The 23,270-nt window shown below is 34.1% G+C and overlaps 1 long non-coding RNA gene across 1 annotated transcript in view; it reads right to left on the bottom strand.

Moving 5' to 3' along the window:
• LOC141572899 (uncharacterized) overlaps positions 1-22,938 on the bottom strand; it is a 141,599-nt gene extending 118,661 nt beyond the window's left edge. The window contains exon 1 of the long non-coding RNA XR_012498448.1: positions 22,843-22,938. This is a non-coding gene — a long non-coding RNA (uncharacterized LOC141572899). The remainder of the gene's footprint in view (positions 1-22,842) is intronic.
• Between the last annotated feature and the right edge of the window lie 332 nt (positions 22,939-23,270).

Here is a 23,270-nt window from a genome sequence, read left to right as displayed (position 1 = left end):
ATGTCATGATGACACTCAGGCAGCTTATGAAATACCCTACAGAGCAAGTAAATGAGGCCTGCAGGCAGCCATGTGAGTAAGTTTGGAAATAGACCTCCTCCGTTTGAGCCTTGAGACAACAGCCCCTCAGTGGATGCTTGGATGCACACAGTTTAGATGTTGTCTCTTTAGAGACCTTGAGCCAGAACCACTCAGCCATGCTGCTTACAGGTTACCGACCCACAGAACCTATGAAATAATAAATGCTTGTTGCTTTTTGTTTTAAGCAACAAAAATTTGGGATATTTTGTTATACACCAATAGATAACTCATACAATTCTTTTCTGTCTTAGATTTGTTTTACCTATTCAGAGGTTTCTTTTCTAATTGTTTTTTTTTTTTTTTTTTTTAACTTTAATCTATCTTTTCCTCTGCCTGGTTCCTTTAAGACTTTTATCTTTTTCTCGTGTCTGCAGCTTCACTGCCACTATGTCAAGTACAATTTCCAGTGTATTTATCCTGCCTGAGTTCACAGTTATTCTTGAATTATTCTTTTCATAACTCTCTAATGATTTAGAAAATTATAGGCATGTCTTTTCATGTATTGCTTCTATTTCATTCTTTCTTTGCTTTCTTAGACTCCACTTACACATATGGTAGTTCATGTTGTTTTGTACTTTTCCATCATTTTTCTTTACTGTACTTCTTTCTTTATACAATGTTCTTATTTATCTGCCATTTTTCCTAACAATATCTTCAGATGTTTGTAGTCTATTGTGAAACTTACCCATTATATTCTTAATTTCAGTTACTGTATTTTTCAATGCCTAGATTTCTATTTTCTTAAATACTATTTTTTTCCAGATGCTCAGTTATGTCTATGTCTTTAAAATATTCAGGATGTTGATATATAAGTCATTTTGTAACTCCATTACCTGAAACATATTCAGGATATTATATCAAAGTTATTATAACTCCATTACCTGAATCTTTTGTATGTCTAGCCCTATTATCCATGCATTCCTTTTTTTAAAAAAAAATAGTATTTTTCTGTGTGCTTGATTATTTTTGGTTGAGTAACATAAATTATATATAATTAAGCCTAGTATTATGTCTTCTCTTCCTCCAAAGGGATGTATGTCTAGGGGAACTAATAACCTTCCATGAATTTAATCTAATTATAGAAAGCAAGACAATTTAAAGTAGGACTTCATTACCCTGTGAGAGCCAGACCATTTCTAGTTTATGCTTACTCCCAAAGTGTAGCCCTTATTATGTGTGTTTATAGTCATTGCTTCCTTGGCAGGTTCTGGTTAAGACCTTGTATTCATAATTTTTCAGTGCTTTGTTAGCTCTTTGATATCTTTAAATAGATTTTAAAAAATATTTTTTGATTAGGTTTTCTATTTGTTCATGGTGGAGAGGATCAGTCCACATTTCCTCGTCACCGTGTCAGAGGTGAATGTCCTCTCATACAGTCTTTGTCTCTCAAGTGAAAGATAATTTATTTACTTTGCAGGAGAGCTGTTCTCCCATTTGGGGGAAGGAAAAAAAAGTGTGTGTGTGTGTGTGTATGTGTGTAGTTTCAGCAAATGCTCCTGGAGAAATTTGCGTACGTTTTGTCCTTGTATTTATTTATTTATTTATTTATTTATTTATTTATTAGCTCTTATGTTATAACACCATCTTCATTACAATTATATTGGGCTAGGTAGAGGTTATGTAGATGTGGGGGCAGAGGATATATGGGAAATTGCTGTACCCTCTCCTCAATTTTGCTGTAAACCTTAAAACTGCTCTAAAAAAATAAAGTCAATAAAAATAACTTTGTCGAACTATATAACTATATCTTAACCACATTTGGTGAAAATAAGAGGTAGATCTGTTTTTTTCAGTATAGACATGGCAGTCGTCAGCTATGATATAGTAAGAGGTGACCTGCTATGGGAAAATAAATTTGTGATTATGTTTTTTCTGTCCAAATTCAGAACCACATAGATAAAAAGGTATTAAATCAAAAACACTGGCAGACTAAGGGTAATGGAATTTTTGAAATGCTGAAACGCTCAAATCAGAGATGTACTACTCAAGGTCATCTGAGCCTTATCTTTTTTCTTGGTTTGTTTTTTTCTGGGTGAGGATATGCCTTCCTGATACTGACGATGGTTCAAGCACCAAGAAATCCTAAAGTTTGTAAATATTCCCTTAAAAGAAGATCATGGATTATGTGTAAATTCTTCTTGAATAATGACTAAATCAACAGTTAAAGGAATTTGGGGCTAAAAAGAAATAGAACCTCTTCGTACCCCAAAGTTCTCCATCTTGCCAAATCTCATGGCCAAGTCTCAACCTTTTGTCTTATCAAAGTCTCTGTGACACTGAGTGTAAAAGAGTCTGTTTTACTTGGACTTTATTGTATCTCATTCTTTTATTTTTCTCTTCTCTGTCTACTCCTTCTGAGTCTCCCTTGCTAGTTTGTACGTCTCTGCTGCTAGGCGCCAAGGTATGGATTTCAGTTCTCTTTGTTTCTCTGTACTCTCTCTCTAGGTACTTTCACTCTGTCTTATGGTTTGAAATATCTAACACAGAATTTCCAAGTCTAATCCAAATCTGCCCAAATTTCTCCCTTGAATCTCAAATTTGTATGTTTTGTTTGGTCATGTAAAAAGGACATCTCAAATGTTAAGCAGTCAAAACAGAAGCATACATTTACACACATCCCTAACTCTTGCCAAAGTTATTCTTCCCCAAGTATTCTCCATCTTAATGAATATTTTCATTAGTTACTGAGTTACTTAGCTCTAGGAATCACCCTCAATTTATTTTTGTTTTGATTATGCCACATCCAGACAATCTGTCCCATGAGTTTGCTTTATTTACCTATATTTTGATTGAATGTAGTAAACCCTATAAATTCTTACCATCTTCACAACTACTACCATAACTCAAGACTCCATCATCTCTTTTCTTGAATACAATCTCATTAGTGGGGTCCCAGCTTCCATGCCTACTGTCCATAGTTCAGTCTCCACATACCTTCAGGAGAAACTCTTTTAAAAATGAACACTTACAAAAATCAATGATATTTGACATTGTGCATATCCCTTCAACAGTTTCCACAATGGAAGTAGAAAAATCCAGATTACTATGTGTAACTAACAAAGCCTTTTATGATCTGCTTGCTGCGTAACTCTGACATAATCTTCTACCATTTTTCTATGTTTTACTATATAGCTATGTTGACATTAATTTTGTGTCAAACAAACAACGTTGTTCTTGCCTCAGAGTCTCTGCACTTGCTTTTCTTTTTGCCTAGAATACTCTACTTGCAGATTTTCAGAGTTCATATCATCACTTGGGTCTTATTTAAAATATGAACTATTGTAATTGCAGTTCAATAACAGTATTTTGATAGGGAGGGAGTCAAAGGGAAAATTCTGAGGTGTTGGATATGGTCTACACCTTGATCCATGCGGTGAACATGCAAAAATATACCCGCAAAATGATAGAGTGATGCCTTTAAGATTAGCAATTTTTATATACATTTTGATGTATATTTATACCTCACTAAAATGTTAAAAAAAACAAAACACTATTCAGAAATTTCCCATGATCACCTATCTGAATAGCCTGCCCAAGCACCAGCCCCTCTGAGTCTGTCTATTGCATTACTCAGTTTTATTTCCCTTATACAACTTAACACTTCCAGAAAGAAACTAATGTATCTAAACGCTTACAAGTTTAGCATGTCTTCCCCAGAAAGAATGTGAGTTGTTTAGGGCATGCATTTTGCTTGTCTTTTTCACCATTATATTTCTAGGATCTTGAATTGGATCTGGGACATAGAAGGAATAAAATAAGTCTTTGCTTGAATAAATTAAAACAGGGGCTTAGCACATTTTGCTCATTTTGTCACTACACAATATACAAATGACATACAGAAGGACATAGCCAACTTAATTAGACTCTTCAGAAGCGTGGTCACAATCCATGAATTCCCTCTGTTCCCTAAAGAAGGAAAAAATATTCCGTGATACAGGCCAGGAGATCTGCATAACATTCTTTTCTTGGAAATGTTTTCTTCTCCCCTTTCTTAGTTTCACTGATTAAAATTCTATTCGTTTTTCTTTTGTAGACTTTCACAAGCACCCACTGTCTTAAATAGATACTATCTCCTCTTCTTTTCACTGTCTCTCATGAACCTGCTTGCATTAAAAATATTTGGGTCCTGAATACTCCCAATTTAACAAAAAATGTCTTGAGTAGAGAAAATGGTGATGTTTCTCTTTTATTCCTCTAGTTCCTCATAGAGCCGTGCACATATTATCTTTAATAAATATTTTAATCAAATTTACTCAATAATATTTCAGGTGGATTGATAAGAAGTAGGATCATTTATGATTAGGAGACAGTAAATAGATCAGTATGAAGAAGAGGACTTAATTAGGGAAGGAGGTTATTAGTGCAAAGTCCTCTTGTTTTATTTCCCTGTCTATTGTCTCAACTTTTCTAATCATTTCCCCAGGCCAGAACTCACTACAACCACAAACTTGATCAAGACTCTACTTCTTAAAAGACTTCAATGGATAAACCTTGATCCAGAATCAAATAGAAGTTTCTTAAAAAGTCATACAAGGGTTGGCTTCTGCAGTCTACACATCCTCTCACCACTACCTCATTACTCACATATAGCTCCAGAATATGCCATGTTCACTTTCTACTTGGAGAATATTGCATATGCATAGAGTACTGTTGCTTTACTCTATCCACTTACAAGTAGATTATCCATTTTATCCTTCAAAAAGTAATTCAAGGAAAATTCTCCCTGACTTTCTTTATTCAGTCGGATACTCTGAAGCTGTGTTGAAATAGTCTTGGTCAAATTCCTATCATAGGGCTGCCTATTGTAATTGTTTGATTTTTTAATCTGGTTAAGCCACAAGAATGTGATTCCTTCCTCAGAAAAGAGCTCTGACTTTTCATTTCCATATTCCTGGTACCCAGAAGAGTGCTTGGAAGTTTGTTTGGCATTAAAAACCTTTCTGTTAAATAAGTGGGTGAATCAACAAGTGAATAAATGGATGGATGGGTATATGTATTAATGGGTGAACAATATATTAGTTTGAGAGGATAGGTAAGATTCCTTTAATTTTTAAGAAAAATATAAAGACATTATTCTTGGGAACTTACTACTGTTTCTTATACTGATTTTGACAAATAGGAAGTAATATATCTGGGTGATGAAAATATACTGTAAGGGAGAGTAAACCTAACATGAATGATCTGACTAAGTAATTAGCTTAGGGGTTCTGGGAGATGAATGTTTAATATACTCAATTGCTTAGTCATTCTTTTTTCATTGTCATTTATCATTGACAATCCTGTTGGTGGTAAATATTACAGATGCAAGAAAAAGAGAGAGACATTATGGAACACTCAATATCAAAAGCATATTTTGAGCTCATGTTACTGTCTCAGAAAAGACATTGTCAAATATTAGGTATCCTGGGTCATGGCTGCTACCCTAAACCATGATGCCTCTGTTTTTCTCGGGCAGGATGCCAGTTCTACTTGAACCAAAGTAGAAATCTGTAGGCTGAAATCTATTTGGGGCATTGCCTCTGAAAGCCCTACCTGTTCTCTGCTGAGCTTATACAATATTGCACTAGGGCATTCCAGAGAACAGAAATATTACAGCTGGCCTGCAGCCTAGAAGATGACTTATTCATAATAATATTTCAAGGGGAACTTATTTTCCCAGAGACAAAGAAACACATGGTCAATGATTTTCCAAGTGACCTCTTCTCTTGGAGCTTTGATACTAGCAGTCTTTAGAGAAGAATTCTCTTTATGAAATGGCCTGAGTATGTTCTAGGAGATCAGAAACTAAATATTATGATACAAAATATAATTAAGTGTTAAACTAATATTGCCAAGAGTGTATAAAATTTAAGAATCTAAGTGAAGATGTTGAGGCAAGAAGAGCAGGGGAATAGTGGCAAGTGTATAAGTGTGGTAGAAAAGGTATAGAAAAGGAAAATATATTTCCAGAAAGACATATTTCAGAGTAATTCAGTCACAGGACCCAGAATCACATGGCTTTGGCAGCCATCAGAAATTGGCCTTCAGCAATTATAATAACATGATTCCACTGATTATCTGTCCCAAAAGTTTCAAGGACGCTGTGATGTTTAATGGTATAGCACAGAATATATTATGCCATCAATGTTTCTATTCCATAGTGAAGCCATTTTGAATTCAGGATCCAAACAAGAAAAGACTCTCAATGACAAAAATGCTTGAATGCTTTTTTTGTTGTCCTCTTTCTCATTTTACAAGAAACACTGGATGTAAAAACTGAGGTTAGAGAGAAAAATGTTCATGGTAACTCTTCAAATTAATCAGAAAATTAACTAAAAAAACATAAATCCAGAAGCAAACAGTGGGCATCTCAGCATGGGACAAGAACAATATAAAACATACAGACCTGAGTCTATGCTGGGCTACACCCTTTACCTACTACTAAGAGTTACCATAAGTTCCCTGGTGGAAAAGATCTGGGGAATGATGTAGCAACTCATGGTGTTTGTATCTGTCCAGTGAACTGATTAGAATCTTTTTTACAAGAGTAGATTTAGACATTAATGTCAATAAACTCTTTTTCCAATTTCACTAAATTCTGCATTAAAAATAACTAAAAATGTCTTGATATTATATATTTTGTTTTTAGTTGTTTTGAGAGGATTGTATATATCTGATAATTGAAATTAAGTGATTTTAGGTGACAGGGTTGTGGTAAGGAATAAATGAGTTAAAATACATAATAGGCACAGTGCCTGGTTTGTAATAAGAGTCATTCCTGTCCCAATGATTATTATACAATTTTCTCTTGAGTCTTCTTTGTATCTTGATGTGGCTAAATTCCTTTGTGACTTAATTTAAAAACATATTTGTAAATTGCCTTATTTGATGAAGTTATTTCACATGTTAGGTTAAGAAATAATGACCAGTTGGGGAAACAACTGTCAGTCTGTTACTCAGAAAAAAAAAAGACAATATTTATTAAGTTACTACTATGTGTGAAGTATCATGATACATCCTGCAAGTAGAAAGAGATAAGCTACCTAGTCTCAAGGATTTATATTAAAAAGGATAAATTATTTACTCCCATTTTACAGAAAAAGAAAACCTTGAAGTTCAGGGAGATTATATTGTTCAAACTCAAATAAAAGTAACAACAACAACAACAACAAAATCAGCTGTGAAATTCCCCTGGAAAGTAGAAGGATAAGGGTTTTGCTTCAACAAGAGAAGAAAAATGTGTCTCAATGAGTAAGGAAAGGAAGGTGGAGGAGAGTAAAGAGAGCTTGAGGAAGGAAATTGGGAGAAATTAATTAAGGTCTAGAAACTGAAACTGCAACATCACCCTCATATATGGGTGCTGTTCTAGTATTGCTTCTGTCTTCTTTCATTTTCTTATTAAAATAATACATACATAAAGCATATCCTTTTCTCTCTAACTCTGTACCTGTCAGTTTCTGAAAAACTGCAAGGTTCAATATAACTGAACATTGCATGAAAACAAAAAAATAGATCAAGCCATAATGGGGAAACAATCACCCCAGGAACTCTCTCATGAAAATCTTTTTTATCACTGGGATGGATTTTCTTTATGTCCTAAAGTCCATTCTATGAGGAAAAGCTCCCAATAACATTTAAGAAAATACAATATTAACCCAAAATACTAACTGTGAATTCATTGCTGTGCTTTTGGTCTATAATGTTTGAAGCATTAATTATCTCTTTTTAGAGAAAAAGTGTGAATTTATGACCCATGAGAGCAAAGACAATTGTTTTCCTTTCACAGCCATCTGCACAAATTTGTTTTCCTTACTGGATCCTTTAGTTGTGCTTCTTAATCAGATGTTCAAACCCTTGAATTCCCTCAAGACCCCTTCTTTCTCACCTCCACCCTCCCTTCTTTAACAGGCAATCAATAATCACTGCAGCACATGCCTTTCCTTTGTAAAAATATTAATGCTAAAATCTCCATGTAAGAACTTCTGATTATTGTGCTCTGCAGGCGGCCTTTCCTGTGTCTCCACTCTCCCAAAACATCCTCTAAGCAACTGATGCTAATTAACTTTAGCTTAAAAGATAAAACTTCAAATTACATTTTACAGAAAAGAATTTTCATAATTTTCCAGAGGAAAAAAAGCATTGGCATGGTTTCTTTTATAATTTAATATTTTCAAACAAACATTATGCTCTTAATGTTAAATTATAAATCATTTAATAATTAGAGAATTTGTTATAATACCAATGTGAATGGTAGTTAAAAACCTGTTCATATAGATTTTTCCCTCCCTAAATTGAACAGATAAAGATATGGGCTCCAAAGTGGTATATTAGGATACAGGATGAAAGCAGTAGAACTTTTGTTTCTACTTACTCTTTTATTTTTAAAACATGCATTTAAAACTCACTTTTTTAAAAATTAAAATACAGTTGACATAATACTATATTAGCTTCAGGTGTACAACTGAGTGACTCAACATTTATATACCCTACAAAGTCATCACCACGGTCTTGAACCCATCTGTCACCATGCGAAGTTATGATATTTTTGACTATGTGGATGAAAAAGAAGCCACGTACTAAAACTGACAAACCCAGGGGAGGCCAGCATGGCAGACCCTACAAATTCAAAGACTAAAATTAACCACATAGGATGGTCTGAACATAAAAATTCCTAACTAAAAGCGGGTCAAGGCCGTAGTCACATCCTTGGCCTGTAGCTTCCTTGCCAAAGGTCAATCTTTACCTTCAGTGAGCCTATCTATTGTTTTTTTGCATGTAAAATAACATGCCCTTGGAATGTCAGGGTAATCCCTTTTTCCAGATCCTGCAGGGCACCACCCACCACACCAGAGCACCAGACCACAGAACCCCTCATTGTTATCTTGTTCCCTGAATACTCTCTCCATGTGTTGTAAATGTTGTTAGCTATCCTGTGCCCACCAGTGTAAAAGAAGTGTGTGTCTCTCCATTTTACTTTTTATCCAATCCCAAAGACTTCCCACTTTGCTTTCTCCCATGCCCTTAATCTATCACCAATGGAATTCATATAACTCTCTTTAGGTCTCCTCCTTTGATTCTAATGTGTAATATAGACTGCAAAACTGCCATTCTCTAGAGCATTTTCTTAATCCTCCAGGATTAAGAAGGTTTCGCTTCCCAGCAATCGTCGTCAGTTTGGCTCGAATAAACTCATAAAAATTCTCTACAGGTTCGAACGTTTCTTGTGTGAACAACTATATTCCCTATGCTGTACATTTAATCTCCATGGTTTATTTATTTTGTGACTGGTGTTTGTGCCTCTTAATCCATTTTACCTTTTTGGCTCACCCCCACCCCTTCCTCCTTTCTTAATATATTAATATAAATTGACACTCATTTCTTCACTTGGTTTGTCACAAATAATATAGGCATAATGCTGTAGCAAGCATGGGAATAATAGTAATGTTGCTGATTTTATAAAAACAAGACCTTTAAGTAGTGAAATCTTTACAAAATTTTGGAATGTTATCAAGTGTGTTCATGAAAATATTTTGTAGTACATGAATCTTCATAAACTAACTCATACCAAAGACTGTATAAGAGTTGTTGAACTTAGAGATGAGTTGAAAGTATTTTCTTTAACGAAAAGATGAAGATTTCCAGTTATTTCACCTTTATTCAGAAAATGTTAAACCAAATTTCTCAAAACTATTGAAACATATTTCACTGTTAAGTGTATTATTGAGTGAAAACAAAGAGGTCTTTTGTTACTTTAATGAATAAAATTAGAAAGTATTTTTGAAATAGCATTTACTTGTTTTTACCTCTTATTTTAAAGATTGATAACTTGTCTATATTTCTAATAAACATGAAAATAACTTTAAACATGTAGATAGATAGCATGAGGAGTAATTATCTTTAATTGATAAGGTTGTATAATCACAAAAATGTACAGAAAAAATATGAATGGAAGAATTCCAAAGTAATGAAGAAACTATAAAATTTATGAACTCTAAATTTCCCCTTTTTTATGTATTGAAATGTACGGTGTTAATTCACCTGCTCAACTCCACAATGCTTTTGAAGTGCAGACTGGTATAAAACTCAGGTGTCTTAATATCTAAATCTCAGTTTCAACTCAGAATACCACCCAGAATCCTATATGATGTGGCTTTTTTTCCTTTCCAGCCCTATCACTTAATATCCTAGTCAAACTGAACTGTTCGCTAAATGCAGTGAACTCCATGAACTCTCTTCCCACATCTCTGCATCGCAATTTTGTTTTTTCTATCTCATATGGATTTCTCCAAAATCCTTGTTGTTTTTCCTAATTCATCCTTCAAAGATTCAAGAATCACCTCTCTCAGAATATAAAAGATAGTATATTACGAAAAACAAAAAGATGTTTTAGCAATATTGTCTAAACTCTCATTCTATAAACAAAGTCCCAGATAAGTTATATGCCCAAGGTGACCGAGTAATCTAATATCATAAATTCAAGGATTTTTCCACCGGTGATAAAATTGGTGACCAATAAAAATTAACTATTTTACCCAGCTACTTATTACAAATGCTTTAGCATTATTTGTACCTAAAATTAATTATGGAAGAGAAAACAGATTAGATTGCTTTTCAATTAGCTCAAATCACTAATAATCATGTATATTTTATGTTCATGGCTTATTAAATGTTTCCTACAGCATCTTTAAAAGGAATTTATATCTATACTGTTATCTATACAAGAGTAAAGCAAATATATTGAAAGGATATATTCTAATTCAGAGAAAACCTGAATAAGTACAAGGGGTGTCATATGGGTCAATTAAGGCTTAATTCATATAGTTTTGGTTTTCTTCTATTGAGCAGATCAGAAAGATTTTTTACTGGAGAGAGTTTTGCAATGAGGAATTTCAAAATGCAAATATATCTTGGAAAAGTTTTGCCAAGATAAGAAAACTTCCAATTTTGAGTTCCAAGTAGGTAAGTATGTTTTTTCCTAACTATACCTTATTCTGTTTCTTTTTAAATTGCTACTCAGTTGAAGTTTAATCTTCCAAAGTTTATATAGCTAGTATTTTGATTCAAACATGGCCTTTGTTAAAGTTCTAATTTGGAATTTTAGTTTTTGTTAGGAAAATATAGTCAAACATGTTGAAATTCTCCCTTTTAAAATAATGAAGGCTAGAGAGTAGGCACAAGATTTTAGACACGTAATAGGTTTATACTTAGGTGACTCTATATCTCTGTAACTGAACTCAACTTATTTTAGAACTTCTCATTTTGTTCAATACCACTTGTCTTAATTTTTTTCTTTTTTTTTTACTTTTTGTAGAGATGAGATTTTTGTAAATTTTTTTTATTAGTTTCAGGTACACAAAACAATGTAATAGTTAGACATTTATCATTTATATCCCTCACACTGTGCAACCCCCTCCCCTCATCCACTATCCCTCTGACATCGCACACAGCCATTACATTTCCACTGTTTATATTCCTAATGCTGTACTCCTCTTCTTTTAACTATATACATTATATATATATATATATATATATATATATATATATATATATATATATATATATATAAACTTATAGTTGACATTTATTATTGTTCAGCTTCAGCTTCAGGTGTACAGTGCAGTGATCAGGAATCTACATCATCCCTGAGATGGTCTCCTAAATGGGACAAGTGTCCATCGGATACCCTACAAAATCTTTACAACATTATTGATTACATTCCCCAAATTATGGGTTTGTTTTTATTAAACTTATTGGTATGGCATTGGTTGCCTTACATTTTAGGTAATGAGTTCAGTTTTTAGGTTTGATATGGTCAGGAGCCAAATACTGACAGGTTGGTCAACGACAGACCACATATATGATGGTGGGTCCATAAGACTATTATGAAGCTGAAAAATTCCTATCTGTTAATGATACCTGTAGCCATCCTAATGTTGTAGTGCAATGTTTTTGAGGTGATGCTGGTGTAAACAAACCTACTGTGCTACCAATCATATAAAAGTACAGTACTTTTTTTTACCTTTTCTATGTTTAGATACACAAATACTTATCATTGTGTTAAAACTGCTTACAATATTTAGTACAGTTACATGCTGTACAGCTTTGTAGCCTAGGAGCAATAGTCTGTACCATACACCTAGGTGTATAGTAGGCTGTAGTATTAGGTTTGTACAAGTACACCCTATGATGTTTGCACAATGATGAAATCACCCAATGATGAGTTTCTTAGAACATATATCTGTCCTTAAACAGTGTATGACTATACTTACATAACTATTCAGTCAATTATGAATCTTCCTCAATAGTCTCTTTTTGTTTGTTTTATTCCTTCTCTCCGAAGTGATCTAAGTTAGATGAGTGAGGTTAGGGTGGCTTATTCATTGCCTTGGCATTATGGGAAAATTCTTTTCTACCATTATTTTTTATCTTCACGGGCTTTCACCAAGAATAACTCATTCTGTTTGGTCTCCATTATTGTACAATGGCATCGACTGCTAATGTCCTTGATCCTCCCATGGGTTTTTGTATCCAGGTGTATGTCCCTTTGTGATCCATACATCTTTGGCAGTACCCAGGCAGTACCATACTCTCTAACTGGACCTAGGGAACTTTTATAGATATTCCTACATAGTGATGGGATTGAAGGACTCTGCAAATCTGACATTAAGCCCATTTCTTTTGGCTCCACCTTTATCCATTGTTAGAATAACCACTCAGGATTCAGTCTGGACACAGATCACTCTAACAGAGTCTAATTTCTCCATGCTACAGTCTGGGAAGTGGAGCACAAGTTCCATCTGTCTCAGACTCTGCTAAACTTATTCTCACATATACCTTTTGCAATTTTCCCTAGAGAAGATATTAGGTCCTTTCGAAGAGACTCAAGAAATATCTAAAGCTTTAGTCACATCTCTTTCAAATCTTTCTCTCTCTGTCTGCTCGATTGTGCTATTTTCAACACTTACTATGGCAGAAAAATGAGCTTTTATATAATTCATGTATTTCCTTTCTGATGTGCTTTATGTGTAATCGTTCTTTTCTGAGATTGATAGCTTTTAACATTATGGAGCCCCAAATCTCTTTGTCTACAAAAATTCTAGTATTTTCAATAGCTATTCTCATTTATACCAAGTCTGATCTATGTATAAAATATTCAACTGACTTCTTTGTTTTAGTCCAGGTCAACCCTTTCCCAGAAGTAATGAATGCCACTTATTCACAGGGCAAATGGCCTCAGGATGATGAGAAATTTTGGTCTCTAAGAAAAAGAAAAAAAAAAGCTCTGCTAGTATCTCAAAATATTATTGTTAAATATTAGATTCATTTGAAAATTTAGTATTCTCATGGCAAGTAAAATATATATTATCTGGGTAGAGACAGAGTCTTCCTAAGTATCTCAATTATTGTTAGAATTAATGAATCTACTTTGTCAGAAATAGTGATACTGACCTTTAATCCCAAAGAGGCTTTAGATCTTGTGTTCACCCCAAGTAAGACAGAGAGCATTTACAAATGCTACTGTTGTGGGTTCTGGCTAAACTATTTATAAACCAATTGAAGTAGTGGGCAAGGTTGTTAACATTTTAGGGATATATTCTGATCTGTAATTTATCCAAATTTAGGTAATAATATGCTTGACAATGTATGTGATTATTTTATTCTTAAAAATTAAATTCTGGGGGTGGCCGGTTAGCTCAGTTGGTCAGAGCGTGGTGCTAATAACACCAAGGTTGCTGGTTCAATCCCTGCATGGGTCACTGTGAACTGTGCCCTCCTTAAAAAATTAAATTAAATTAAAAAAAATTAAATTCTGTTCTATTCTTAGAATAACAAATGCTGCTATAGCCAGAGGCTATAACATGAAATTTTCAAAAGTATACTTATTTTAAGCGATATTAAATACAACTGAATTCCAGTACAGTAAACAAATCCAATAAGTCTCCCAATATTTGAAATAAAATACAGCATTTTTACAGTATGTGTTTCATCTCATGCTATTTTTACAGTATGTGTTTCATCTCCATTTTAAGATTTAAACATGGGATCAGTATGACCAATGCTCTAGGTAGGCGGCTTTTAATTTTTTAACAGTGTATACAATGTTATTGAACTAACTTTTCATTTGTGGTACACCATTAATTGACCATTCCACACATCTTTTTACAAAAGACAAAAAATTGAAAACTGATCTGATCTGACTATATTTTCCCATGGATTGACAATCTTACTATAGTTATCAAATTTTCCCTCACAGACTCCTTGATATATATCTTAATAGTATTGTGTAGCCATCAATTATGTTGTCTGTCTTGGTGAATAATCAATCTGAATTGGGAATGAGCCAGCTTTCTTATCACTATGAAGAAATTCCTTAATTAGCCTGCAGCTATGGTCAATACTGACATATATTTTTTTAAGAAACTTTTTCAAAATTTTATTCCCACAGTCTTACTTTAAATACTTAATGGAATCAAGCTGAGTTCTGTAACTCATCCACCTTCTCAAAGTAAAAATGTGAAAACAATCAAGGGGTATAGTCTTATTGTTTAAATTTGTTTCTTTCTCTTTCATCTTTCAATAATGACTCCCTTCCTTACTAAGTAGTTCTATTACATTTACCATTCATTCTAAAACTTTCCTTTTGTTCTTGTGAATTGTTTTGTCCTCATTATATGAGAGAAGCAAGCACAGTCCTCTAGAAGATCCTTCATTATATTATTTTCAGTATGTTGAATGTGTAAGTGGCATCTTTTGTTCTTTTCCATCTGTAATAGATATGCCATCACTGTGCATGCCTGGAACGCATTTTCTAAAGTATATCTTTACTAGAGTATGTGCTAAGTCATAAAATAATCTCCTAAGTAAAGCTAAATAAATAATTATATAAAGCTGCCAATTGTGATTTTTACAATTTTAATTTTTAAAGAATTTATTTCTTTCTACTAAATTAAAAAAAAAATTAAAATATTGTGTCTTTGCAGTGCATAAGATACTGCACTAATTACTAGAAGAGACACAAAGATGATTAGCACCCAGTTGTTTTCCTCAGAGGAACTTACATTCACTCTAATGTGAAGGACAGATCCAGTATGAAACAAACAAAAGCCCTGTCTTATACAAGTCAAATAAGATACGTGACTTAGATCAATTCAAGGGAATTTAGTAGAACTAAGGGGAATCAGGAAAAGCTTTATAAAAGGGTATCTGCTGACATGGACTTTGAACGTAGGTTTGGCAGAGATTACTACCATAGCTGCTTACCAAAACCAGTATTCTCATTTTCCTGAGCACACATCTCAACTACCATTGCAACACCCTCGCAATTTTGTTATATGACTGGTTCTAGCTAATTGAAGGGGAATAGTAGAAGAAGTGTCCCTGTTAGACCTGGCCTATTAGGACATCAATTCCTTAATGCTCTTTCTTCTGCCTCATTGGAATAAAGACGATCCCCTCGGGGTGACTTGGAGGCCACATGTGGAAGAGCCTCCAACCTTCGGAATGACTGTGTGACAGAGGACCATTAGCCAGAGGGTTGCCTACTGACTACCGTCACCTAAGCAAGCAATTAATTTGTGTTTGAACTATGATATTTTGGGGGGTATATTTATGACAGCAGCTGGCTTATCATCATCAGTGCAGATTGGTAAAAACTCTACTAAGTCGTGTCTGGTAGAGGTAATGGTATGCACGAGGGAATGAAACTCGAAAAATGTGATATTTATTTGTGGTGATACAACAATCCAATGGGTCAGGAGTATATATAGGTCATAAATAGGGAAAAAGTAAAAAAGATTAAAAACAAATAAAAAAAGGATGAGGCCAATCGAGAAGGACACTCACATATACCAAAGTACATATTTTTCCCCATTCAAATTTCCATTCACCGTCTGCTGTTGTAAATGTATCTTTCCATTTTCCCTTTGTCTCTGAAGTACTTATAATCAAGTGCAGATGTCTCAAATATAGCCTTGACTAGTTTTGTCTGTTTTCCTTTTGCATTGCTGTATCCTCCTTCCTTTTCCAGTTTGACTTATAATGCCGACTGCAACCAACATGATCTAGAGAAACACTAATACATAATGATTGTATGAATATCCAGGAGGCTCCCAGGATAGAATAGGAAGGTGATTAAAGGAATAGAGCCAAAATCATCCCTATTTTAGTTATCTTCCTTGATTTCCTCTTCTCATTCTCATTGAGAGGTGAGGGTTAAACTTGGATCTGCAAACATTTATTTCTAGCGTCTAGTAGAATTTTATTTTCCCAAAAGTATTCTTCTAGTTTACATTGGAGGATCATATAAGTGTCAGTAGTGTTTGCATAAAATGCTTCTAAGAGATGCCAATTGGAAATTATTACTTTTAATTTTCCTTTAGCAGATTATAAGTATCAACGGCAAAAAAAACCACTAAATTAAAGCTAATATGCAAAGGTATTGAGATAAATACTTTAATACACTAACTAATTTAACCCTCATTACAATCCTAGGAGGTAGATTCCATTATTTGCCCCTATTTTACAGATAAAGAAACTGAGACATTGAGGGAAAGTTAATTTGCTCTTGGTTTCAGAGCTGATAAATTGTCAGAGATTGAACTCAGGCAGTCTGACTACAGAATCCCAGCTCAGCTCCTGAAAGCAGCAGTGATACAAAGTAGCAACATGCACAGCATTGAATTTGTTTCTTCCTGCTAAATATACAGGAACACTGCATACCTCACTTTCCATTTTAATTAGGTTGGGGTCAGGTGATTGTTTCTGGGAAGAAATAAAAAAAGTCATGAAATGCCATGCAGATTATTTACTCAGTGCTCTCCTAACTGGCTGAATGAAGAGGGAGGACCCAGAGGATGAGTCTGAGGAAGCCATTAAAGATGATAGCAACAGCGGTGCAAGAAATCATGATTCCCGAATTGTGGGGAAGATCTTCTGCCAAACCTGATTAAACTATAAGGAGAGCACGAAATAAACTGTTATTGGGTTAAGCACTGAAAATTTTGAATTGTTACAACAGCTAGTGTTAATTACTGGAAAAATATGTAGTTTATATTACATGGGAACAATTTAAAATTTGTGGTCTTTAATCTTCAGCATATTATGTTTACCTTTCTGCCCTTGTTCCCCACCACTTAGATAATTTTTTCCAGTTATTTCCTTGTTCATATCTTTCATTGGCATTGTTTTTTTCTCCTGACACTATCCTCTGGGAAAAAATCTTCAGGTTCTATAACCTGTATGCTTCAGTCCAGTTGTTCATTAACTGCTGTCCTGTTTGAAGTACCTGCATAGAGCTCTCATGCCCCAAACATCTCTCTGTTAACCACTGAGTAAGAAGCCAGTTCCAAAATCTGATTCTGTAAAGTACAGTACATGTGATTCTAATTTGGTCTTAAAATCTTGTCATCAATTCTAGAAATTTGCAAACTCTATAATTGTAAGAAGAATTTGGTTCTTCAACTATATTCTACCTTTTCTTCTACTGACTTTCTTTTCTTCTAGTGATTTTTAACAATACATGATGTGAAAATACTAGTGAAACTAGAACTGCTTATCAGAAAATGTAAGACAGAAAATGAACCTCCCATGTATTTTTTTCATGAGCACACAGAAATGCAAGCAATTTGTCTGTTGAGCCATTCATTTGGAGTGTTGATTAAAAAAGAAAAAGAAAAAACAACAACAGAAACATAAAACAAAAAAGAAATCTACAGTAACTCTAGGCCACATGCCCCTAATTTCCATTTGCCCTAACTTTCCCCATAAGAATATGATAACTTGTGCACAGCTGAATTAGAATCATCTTAATGTACACATACATTATAAATATTAAGATTTTAAAATGCAATACTGCTAGCATTCTAATTTCAATTAACCAAGGTACAAAGCAATTTAACCTTTCAAAGATAATCTCATCTACTTTGAATAATAACTAATCTGGAGTTACCAAACACTCAACCTAAAAATCAGAGACATATCCATAATGCAAATAAAATAATCACTATGATAGAAGCATGTACAGGTAATGTGATTGTTTAGAGGAAGGTGCATTGGAGAATAATCTTATAGGTCTCATAGCAGTTTTCCAGGCAGAAAGAGAAGAAAATCTATTTAGGTCTGAAGTATAAAAAGAAATGGATGTTAAGAAAATAGACAAAAGTTAGGACCCATATGAAGTGTCAAGAAATGAGGCCACAAACTACATGAAGGGTAAATTGTAGGACCTTGTAGTAGATGCTATCAGTTCCCTGCTCAGATCTCCTCCCTTGGATGGTGGACTCATCCCCCGCTATTGTTAGTGTGATCCACCAACAACCCATTGCTGCATCCTTCTCAGGACACCTGGCCTTGATCCACAAAAGTCATTTTGCCAGAAACCCTTGGGAGGTTACTTGTCCCCTCCTGGAGCGTGGCTCATTGCCAATGTCTCACATGGGGTAGTAAAGAAAGCTGGGCCTCCTTGTCATGGGACAAATCGTAGCATTCTTGCTCTAGAAGTCTGTATCATCCAGGGTTTGGTCAGAGAACTGATCATTTGTAGTGATATGAAGTGATTTTATAAAGGCATTAGACATATACAATTATGAGTGACGGGGAAGCAGTCTACAGAACACTGTGGCTTCTGCATTGATGGAAGAACTGAAGTTGCCAAGTCGGCATAATGGCCATTAGGAAGAAAAAGTGGACATAAAGTGGGGGTGCACAGAGCCAACGGGAACTCGTGGATGTACTAGAACCAATGAGCTCAGACTGAAATCCCCGTCTGTCTCCCATTACCTCCAATTGCAATGATGTAGCTGCCATATAGATAAAGCTGGAGACCTGCACCATGGAGCTGTGCATTCACCTGGCCCAGGACTTAGAGAAACTGAAGAAAGAGCTCAAATGGGAGGTGGAGTCACCCTGGAACCAGCCGCTGCCTCCTGCAAAGTCCAAGAGCCGACAGATTCGCAACAGTGGGAGCAGTCTGCAACAGCCTGTGGTGCCCTTCACTGACCTTCCAAGTAAAATGGCTACTGCTTCACTTCTGCCTCCCAAATTGCATGCATGTTTCTCTTGTGGCCAGCCATAGAAGGAAGTGGATTCTAGAAAATGGAGTGTCAACTTTGTTGACATAGTCCAGAGTCACTACAAGTTCCCTACAGGATCAGCCGAACACATATCTTGAGTAGAATTTACATAGAATTCAGCAGAACATGCATTTTTACCTTCATTCTTCTTCTGCGCATTCTGTTTCCCAGACACTCCCAGGTTTCACCTGAAAGTCTCACATCAGCAAATCACTTGCACGAGAATTCTGCTTTGGTCTGTGTTTCTAGATAACCCAACCTAAAGCAGGCTCCATTATGCTATGACTGTATTTATACATGACTGCATGCTAGCTATGAGCTGTGACTGTATTTCATAGTTAACAGAGAGATGTTGAATGGCAATTGTTTTCTTAATTAGAGGTAAACCAATTAGAAAGGTGACAAGATAATTACCGAATTACTAAACAAAGATGCCAAATGTTTTAAGGTGCACTAGAAAAAAAAAATCACTGCTATTAAATAAAGCAAAGCTTCTTGACCGGTTAAAATTATTACGTTATATTTGTTGAAAACTTTTTTTTGAAAACCATTTTAGAATTAATTAAACATTATTTTTTATCAGTTATCACTTTTGTGCAAACATTAAAAATGGAATTCAAAATGTAAATAAAATGGTTAAGGTATTTTCAAAACTTCTTCATATGGATTATATGAATATTGAGTCCCTTCTCAACTCAGAGTAGTCAACATCTATGATTTTACTACTAAATCTCACTCTGTGCCAACAAGAATGTTGATAATACAACATTTCTTAAAGAATTAATAAAATAACTAAAAGTCATTAGTGCTCAAAAGCTAGGTTTGAGGTCATTCATATGAAGCTAGATTACTTCTGACTTTCTCTTCATGAAAGTTGTTTTACCATTATTCCTAGGTTTGTTTGTTTTTTTCTTAAGTTATTAACATCCACAAGTTATGACACTGGGCCACTTGATGTTTGGGCAAAGATATTAATAACCTAATCATGACTGTTACCTGGCTGACCGTGATTGTAACAAGAATTCTGATTTCAAAGAAGCTAAAATATGAAAAATTGTGTACTTAGAATCAATAAACTATGGTAAATGATGAAGAATTGCAAATGGATACATAATAATTAGGAAAATGAGCTACATGGCATTTGTTTTGATCGAGGCAAAAGATGACAAGGACCTGTACTAGAACATTAACAGTAGATTGAGAAGATATTTGAGTTGCATTTAAGAAGCAAAACCAATATGGATACTTAAAGTAAAAAAGATCCTAAGTGAAGATACTCTTAATACTCTATATTAAAGGTTCCAGAGTTTATTAGGGATTATTTTATTCCAAACAACATATATTTACAAATGGGTATCTATATATAAAGACTAAGGCTCATCATCCTAAATTTGTAGAACTTTTTATGATTTCACGGTTCTTAATGAATTTGTAGATTTATACAGATTCAGTGAAATCTGTTGCCAATATTAGGGTATCATTAAAGTGTGCAAAAAGGGTAACTTCCACACAAGTGATTTCCACTTATTAAACACTGCTATTCAACCTCAGCTTCTGGTCATACTCCTGTAGCTTAGGGAGTCTTTTTCTGAAACAATACTCTCATAAAATATTATGATAATACTTTGTAATTCAGTACAAATTGTCCTTTTGTTTGGTTACTGGTTTAGATTTATTCTCTTCCATTTCATGATTAAATAGACAAATTGTACCTTGAAATATCATCACTATTTTTTTCTTGTTATGCATTTTAGTGGGTAAAACATCTTATTTGCATTAACAATATCTCCAGATGTGCATATAGGTCTAACATTAACTACTAAGCACATCCCTGGCATTATTTTAACATTTTTACAATAATTAAATTCAACCTTTAAAACTTTGAAGAGATTGATTAGTACAGTATATATTTCAAAGTAGATCATTTTACAAAAGTATAATTTTATTAGCAGTATCTATTCCTAACACAATTTTTAAAAGTTACTTGTAATTTATTTATTTTGCATCCTGCTTCACTACACATTTTAATGTAAAATATGATTCTTTGGAGAAACTGCATGATTAAAGTTTAAAACACAAGACTTATTGCTGATTAATATATTAAGATGGGATGAAGAATTTAGGTCTCTGCTTAACCCCTAACATCATTTATGATTATAACCTCTAGTTGGGGCAGGTAGATACTCACAATATTAAGCGAAAAATTAAGCTCATTAAAACCTGATATGGAAATTTGTTGGTCCTTGCAGCTATCTCTTTTACTTGGTTTCAAAAATAAAACTATAAAGCAGCTGTTAGGAATCAAACTATTTCCTCCTGTTACCACATGTGTCTGTCATGCATATATATATATGTATACATATATATATGCATTTTTGAAAGTTACTTGTAATTTATTTATTTATATATGTATATGTATACATATATATGCATTTTTGAAAGTTACTTGTAATTTATTTATTTATTTTGCATGCATATATATATGTATATGTATACACACACACACATATATATCATGTTTTTTTAAATTATCACAGAAAATTTAAAACATATGTAAAAGAAGACAGAATAGTACAATCAACTTCTGTATACTCATTTTCCAGCTTCAACAATTATCAACATTTAGTCATTCATCTTTTTGTATAATATGAGTTTCTACTAAAACTATTAAAAACTACCACCACCACCATTTGAAGACTAGTATTACATGCTAGTGTTTCAGGGGAGGTTCTTAGTTGTAAACAGTAGAAAAAAGATGGCTAATTTAAGTGGAAAAGAGGGTATTTAATGAAAATAAAATCATCTATAGAAGGATCAAAAGCTTATTGGAGATAAAACATTCAAGGACACTGCTGATAAATCACAGGGAAGCTTCCTTAATGTCCACTGGAAATTAAGTGTAGTGTCTACCTTTACCATAACTTTGTCAAGTAAATTCAACATAGGCCTTTATTTTATTATCCAGTAATTCAGTGATGTGATTAGCAACATTTAGCACACAGACCTGTGTATAGCTGCACGGGAGACTAGAAAAACTGATAGCTGGCTTCTGGAGGTGTTCTAAGACTCACAAAGTAGGACATTTCTCAAATACAGAAAAGGGTTGGAAATGCCAGAAAATCAAAGATGAGCTCTAATCACTTAATTCAGGCATCAGGCACTGGTTAAACGTTTCATAGGCATTCTTAGTCAAACTTGCCTAGAAGTTAGTCTTTTTTTATACGCATTTTAGAGCTGAAGTGATTAAAGTTAAGTAACTTTGCCAAGGTTACACAAGCCACTAAATAATGGAATTTGGATACCAATAAGGGTCTGTCTGATCCAAAGTCCGTGAGTTAACCACTGCACTAATTTTGAATTGAAAGAGATTATTTACGGAATCCATCTATTGCAATCAAATGCATCATCTTACATTAAGACAGTAAGGGTCAGGGAGAATGTTCAAGTACTTGGTCCAAAGTCCAGCAACCTCTGACAAGCTGTACAGCAGATGAGAGTCTCTGAAAGGATTTGTATAAGTATGATAGTGCTTATAATCATGCATGCTGCCTATCAACTGTGGGAAGACTGGCATCCCCAAATTTAGTCCATCTTCTTTATTAAATTTACTTGAGAAAACTCATGATACCAGAACCATAAAAAATACTAATAAAATGTTTAAACAGACACTCAAAACTCCATACAAAGAGAAAGAGATGGCAATGGAACTTACCCAGAGTTGATAATAGGCAAAACATCACCTCTTCCCAAGGAAGAACACTTGATTTATTGCTGCATTTGCTTGAAATCCATCTTGGGCATTCAGGCTGAAGGAACAACAATTCAATAAAGAATCAATACAAGTTAATGAAGCTTATATACTTGAAATTATGTCAGAGGCTTTTCACATTCCAGTGTTCACATACCTATAGTTGTATATTCAGAACAGGTACGTATGGGAATGCAGGAAACTAGAGGAGTACAGTACATAAAATTGGGATAAAAAACTTATCTGAGAAGATTTTTTAGCCCAAATAATTGTCCATTATCAAAAGTATATGTACAAAGACTTCCTTTTTCCAGGTTCTTGAAGGACTTATGATTGCATGAGATGAAATAAAGCTGAGGATTTATTTTTTAAGTATTTTTACTATTTACTTA

This window comes from Rhinolophus sinicus, linkage group LG01, assembly GCF_036562045.2.
Source record: "Rhinolophus sinicus isolate RSC01 linkage group LG01, ASM3656204v1, whole genome shotgun sequence".
NCBI classification, from domain to species: domain Eukaryota; kingdom Metazoa; phylum Chordata; class Mammalia; order Chiroptera; family Rhinolophidae; genus Rhinolophus; species Rhinolophus sinicus.
This window is presented reverse-complemented; position numbering and strand designations above follow the sequence as displayed.